Source organism: Gymnodraco acuticeps, unplaced genomic scaffold (assembly GCF_902827175.1).
Source record: "Gymnodraco acuticeps unplaced genomic scaffold, fGymAcu1.1, whole genome shotgun sequence".
NCBI classification, from domain to species: Eukaryota; Metazoa; Chordata; class Actinopteri; order Perciformes; family Bathydraconidae; genus Gymnodraco; species Gymnodraco acuticeps.
Window position 1 is genome coordinate 273,886 of NW_022990865.1, and position 6,068 is coordinate 279,953.

A 6,068-nucleotide genomic window follows, 5' to 3' on the forward strand; every position below is an offset into this window, starting at 1 on the left:
TATACTGTCATGAGGGAACAGGAGAGTAGGAAGGTAGAGTTTTGCAACTCCCCACTGGGGAAGTCTTGGCTGTGAAGGGAGTAACAGCTACCCCGTTCATGGCGAGTGCTGCATTATGACAAAGCCTCCGTATTTTATCTACCGCCTCCTTCTCTTTGTTTAGTTTCGTCCGGCCTAATAATCTGTGTTTTTGTTCGTTTAGGTCACCAAGTTTTTTTACAAGCTGTCGTTCATAAACATTTAGAGCTGAGCCTAAATTTCCCAGAGTGTCATCTCCTCCCACTCTGTCTTCTTCTATCATTTTATTGTGGAGGAATCGGAGGTCGGCACAAGCCTTCTTCTTGTCTCCCTGTTTTATTCCACTGAGAATCAATCTCTCAGTCTGTCCCCATTGTTCTCGGAAACTTCCGGGAATTGGGTCGTGTAAATCATTTGTTTTTAAACTGTCCCTCCATGGTGGTTGTATCTTATTTATCTGACTAGGTTGATATGTGTTCACTTGTATTTATTGTTATACTGGACAATGCTTGTCGTTACTCCTAACGTAGTTAATGTATTTATTTAATTGCCCTGCCCTCAATCTAAATGTGTAAATAGTTTGAGTGTAAAAACTCAAGTATTACAACTCCACTTCGAATGATAGAATTATTAACAAAGAAGTACTAACAAAGCACTTATATACTAACAACGGACTGGCTTATCTAAAGCCAGTTGAGTAGTACTTGAAATGTTCTGGCTCTATAAAAGCTGATATACTTTAATGATCCTGTTTTGTTTTGATTGTATGTTCCTGGTCAAACGCACTTATTGTGAATCGCTTTGGATAAAGGCGCCAGTCAAATGTAATGTAATAATGCAAGAAATACTACAAAATACGTCCAGCAGATGGAGCCAAAAAACCATACCTAACCATTAGTCTGTCTTTCTTTTGTGCCACACCCTGTTGGCCACCCTGATGGCGGCACCTGGCCAGGAATGAGTTCCACCTCACTGAGGGGAAGAATTCTTCTGAGAGCAACAAGCTTAAACTTTGTGTCTTTATCTGACTTTCTCCCTTATCTATTAAATTATTCCCCGTACCGTCTATCCAGCTTTTATAGTGCGATGTTTATTTCAACAGATTTAGGAGACCTTGAAACGCGCTTCAACACCGTTTTTCAGCGATGTGGCATTCACATGGGGTCGAAACCCAGGTCAACAGAATCTCTTTATCGTCACGTTTAGCCTTATAGATTCAACCCCACAGAGCAAGAGATAACGAGATTCCGGTCGTTTCAAATGGCTTTTGAAGTTCGCGTTTTCTCCTCTTGGATTGTTACTTATAATACAGCTGCAGCTTCCTATGAGACTGGAAAGTATTATTCTGTTTTGTTCTGGATGGAGTCTTTAGAAAACCACTGAACTTCCCCAATGTAAATAACCTGCTTTTCATGTCAATAACCTGCTTTTCATGTCAATAACCTGCTTAAAAAGCTGAGGGTTAGGCTAGGTTTCTTTTACAGAAATAAGTCCTGTTTCTCGCTTGAGGCCAGGAAAAGGCTAGTCACTGTGACCTTTTTACCTGTGCTGGACTATGGTGATTTGTTATATATGAATGCACCTGCCAATTACCTGAGCAAGTTAGATGCTGCGTATCACAGTGCACTGAGATTTTTGACAAATTGTAAAGCACTTACGCATCACTGTACCCTGTATACCAAGGCGGTTATGCCATCACTTACTGTACGGAGACTCAGTCACTGGTACTTTTTCATTTACAAAGCCATGTTGGATAAACTACCATCTTATATCTGCTCCCTGATCTCTCTGCGAATTGAAAGTACTTATTGCCTGAGATCGCATGCTGTGGTTTTATTAAATGTGCCAAGTGCTAGGACTGTCTTAGGGAAGAAAGCTTTTAGATGTGCAGCTCCACTAACATGGAACAGTCTGCAAAAAGAATGGAAAATTACCAAGCTAGTACCACTACATGTTTTCAAAGCTCGGTTGGATGCTACAAAATCAGATGCTGTTGGTACCTGTACTTGTGGTTAAATATGTAAATTGTAATCCCTGTACATTTTGCTGTATGATGTCCTTTTGTTGTTCTGTTGTTTATGTTTTTATGTCTTCTTGTGGAACCTACTGCTGCAGGTCTCCCTTGAAAAATAGATCATTGATCTCAATGGGATTTTACCTGGATAAATTGAATTGAATGAGTTGGCCGTATCAATTCTGGAAAATTCTACGGGGCCTTTCACCATCAACTTACACACCTCATTGCTTCACTTTTATATTTATATAAGTTTCCTACCTATCTAATATATGTATTGTATTCTTTACCGTGAAGACTATGACACTGGGAAATATTCCTGACAACACTAACATTTTGAATATAGCCAAATCACAGATTTTGAGTGTAACCGGTATCTGCTTACCTTGTATTTACAGAGCTCTGTTTTTAGTTGTCAGAACGTTTCGAGGTGTGTTATCCCTGGACTGCTCCGTCCGCTGGCTGCTGATGTGCCTTCCTCTGAAATCCCACTCACAAACGTCGGAGTCACCAGTCTGAGGGGTCTAAAAACCCACCTCGGCTCCGCGTGTCGTTTGGTGAGCTGCTTAAAATCATAAAAGGAAGGGAATCAAAGTACACCAGGATACAAGTTAAACAATAATCTGTTTTTAATTATAAAAGGTAACAATACAATACAATAGGAGTACTCCTGCTCTTGGTCCTAGTGCTGTTTAAATCTTCCAGTCTTGGCAGCAGGAGGAAAAAGAGAGCGATCTAAGGACACAACAGACTTACATGCAAAAAGAACGGGGAGGAGTTGTGCTGGATTCTCCTCCCATAGAGTCCATTCATTGGGTGATATAAAAACGATGAGCTTTTTCGTAGCGAATCAACGCGAGCCAACTGAGGACCCGGAAACAAGAGTCTTTTAACATTTGAGGTAAAACAGACACATTTGGTGTCCGGCCCGAACCTGCTCTGAATAACAAGCTTGTCATCTGGTGGAAGCCTCCATACACACACATTTTGCAGAGACTTCCCTCTCTGGCCCCCTCCCCCATCATTTCGATACACACACAGTTTCACATATGTTTAAGATATAGTTGTTATAGTTGACTAATACAAGCAATATATGCTAATTACTTTAATATCAATAATAACGAGGAAAACATTACCTCTGCTCTCAAGCAGTGAAATAGTATAAACATATATAGAGAATGCACACTCATTTCTACCCTGCAGCATTCCAGAGATCCGAGCTATCTCCAAATAAGGACATTCCCTTGCTCACATCTTACTCCAAATACCACGGTTTCACTTTTCATATTTCTAACTTCTTGTTACACAGACTACTATTATTGATACAAAGTAATTATACACACACATACACTTAAGACATGTAGACTTTCCTGATACTTGACATCCTGTGTTTAAATAAGAATATCTCCTTCTCCCACATCTCTAGTCTCCTGTCCTGCAAACCTGCTCCTATTTCACACAGAGTAATTAAGCACATTTAAGCCCACTACTTCACCATGTTGTGGCAATTTAGTACTCACAACATAAAAGAATAAAACAGAAAGAAATCAATAAAACACAAGTATAATTAAGCAGTTATTATACAGCATATATAGCCACTGCAATGAACACACCCACCCACATTCTACTCTGCTGTCCTCCAGATGTTTGCCACGCTGTACCCACATAAGGATATTTCATCTCTCCCCTCTCCCTTACTTCTAACAGGGACGTTTTCACTTCTCATATCTCCAGTTTCTTGTTTATACAAACTGCTACTATTAAATACAAAGTAATTAAGTACACACATGAATATATAAAAACACACTTCTTATATATCAGGTGACATTAAAATGAATATACCAAAAATACGCTGTATTAAACTTTTTGCTGAATCACGTTACTTCAATTTTCTTCAATACTACCTGTGTGTGTGTGTGTGTGTGTGTGTGTGTGTGTGTGTGTGTGTGTGTGTGTGTGTGTGTGTGTGTGTGTGTGTGTGTGTGTGGGCCGATGGCCAATCCTGGCCTGCTTACAGTACATACCCAGTATAAGCTTTCGTTCGTTATTCTCGCGTCCAGGAGAGAAGCTTAGACCAAAATGAGACCAAATGGAGTCTCTCGAATAAGGTTCAAATGGGTACTTTAATTAAAATGGCGCGGTAAAGTTACAAGCAGAGATATGGTTCAGAGAGAGGAGCTGCAGCTCCCTCCCGCAGTCGCGGCCGTCCAGAAAGAGCGTCCACAAGGCTCCGTCACCTGACTATATATCTCATTTGGCTCCTCCTCTTCAATGGAGGCTGTGGCGTCATCTTCCGCCCTCCTTTCACCAATGTCCGATATCGCACATAACAGAAGATTTTGACATTGTACATTCAATACATAACTAAACACGCCTTTCCTCCTCATATTATCTTTCATGACTTTTTCATTTATTGAATTTTAAACGTTGTAATCAATACTTTAATAATACTGGAAATACTTTACGGCAGTTATCATTTACGGTAGTTTGATAACTATACCTGAAATGTACACGAGAGCGTTGTCCACAAGACCATTGAAGCGGGTGGGAAGGCAGCTGTGGTCATGTACAAGGGCAGGAATGTCAGCAAATGGGGATGGACATATTTGCAGCTGACAGGTTTGTAGATGTGTCGATGTGGTAGGACTGGGCAGCAGAGGACATTGCTACAGCTGGTAGGGACTCTGTGTCATCCTGTGCCGTCACATTGCCTTTGCTGCTTGGTTTAACAACCCCACACCGGACCATCAGCTTCCGGAAGATGTATTTGACCTGGCTGGTATTAGGGTTGTTATTCCAGCCACCTTAAAAAAACACAAGATATACAAGTATATTACACAGATATTCAATATATCTTTATGCTTTTAAAAAGACAAATTAGAACTAGCCACGCCTGAATGATCTTTTTCCACATACATTTAGTTGCAAGACATTATCATACAGTTCAGACTGTATCACAGTGGTGACAAATTCTGAAAACAGATAAACAAACACACATACATTTTTCTTAATACTCAAAATGGTTTCTGTGACACTTCCAGATACTGTATGTCTGCAGAACCGCATCTTTCCCCAAAAAAACAAAAACATATGGACAGACAAACTGAAAAGAATACGAGCATTTGCTGATACTTTGTGTCACTTAGTGTTGCGGCTGGTAAATATGAACCCTACCTTATGCTCTGATGGAGTTAAAGAGAAGCTCGAAGTGGTCCTGGCTGAACCTGTCGGTCAGGACATATCGCTGTCCTTCAAGCAGCACAGGAACCATCAACGCGTCGATATTGATGATGAAGCCCAGGATAGAGAGGAACCTTCAAAAGCAAATATTGTATCACTATGATGATCCCACCAAAACATTAGACAAGAAAGCAGGGATGCAAACACATACGGTATAGGGTGAAAATAGTGAATGCTCCCAGAGCAGCACTTCTCAAGGAGCTGCCAGGGCAGACACAAATCCACATTTCACACAATTCATTTCATTGCCACATTTTGGGCGGAAAAGGGGACCGTAACCAAAAGCTGACTAGTGTAGATTTGCTCGTTGTTCTTGTTCTCGAGTCCAGGAGGACGTTAAAAAGAGACAATGTAGTCCCGGAAAAGTTCAAATGGTGTACTTTAATGAAGTAAAAAATGAAGGTTTTGAAACAGACAGAGCAAATCAAGAACACAGCGCCATGTTCGAAGAAGGGTGAAGAAGAGAGACCGATTCTACATGGACCGAGCCTATATCTGATTCCTGGCTCCTCCTCTCATTGGCGGCTTCGAAGATGGGGGGTCTCCCTCCACTCGTTCTTCTGTGTCTGACATCGCGTAAATAAGAGGATTTAGACATTGTATAACTCCACACGCCTTTTCTCCTCGTATTCTCATTCATGACTTTTTTTTTAATGCATTTTAACGGCTGTAATCATTGATAACGTGAAGCCGGAAGTGACGTCATGTAAACAACGGGGATGTCTTTCAATAAAGCTTTTCAGAATAAAACAGTTTTAAGTTTACAGTATGTTTAATCTAAATTACGTCATTTAAA

At 40.6% G+C, this 6,068-nt stretch overlaps 1 long non-coding RNA gene across 1 annotated transcript; it reads right to left on the reverse strand.

The window, feature by feature from the left end:
* Positions 1 to 4,219: 4,219 nt before the first annotated feature.
* Positions 4,220 to 5,795, reverse strand: LOC117557432. The gene is made up of 3 exons (XR_004570713.1): positions 5,424 to 5,795; positions 5,207 to 5,346; positions 4,220 to 4,836 (listed from the first exon to the last, which is right to left on the reverse strand). It is a non-coding gene; the product is annotated as an uncharacterized LOC117557432 (long non-coding RNA).
* Positions 5,796 to 6,068: the final 273 nt, after the last annotated feature.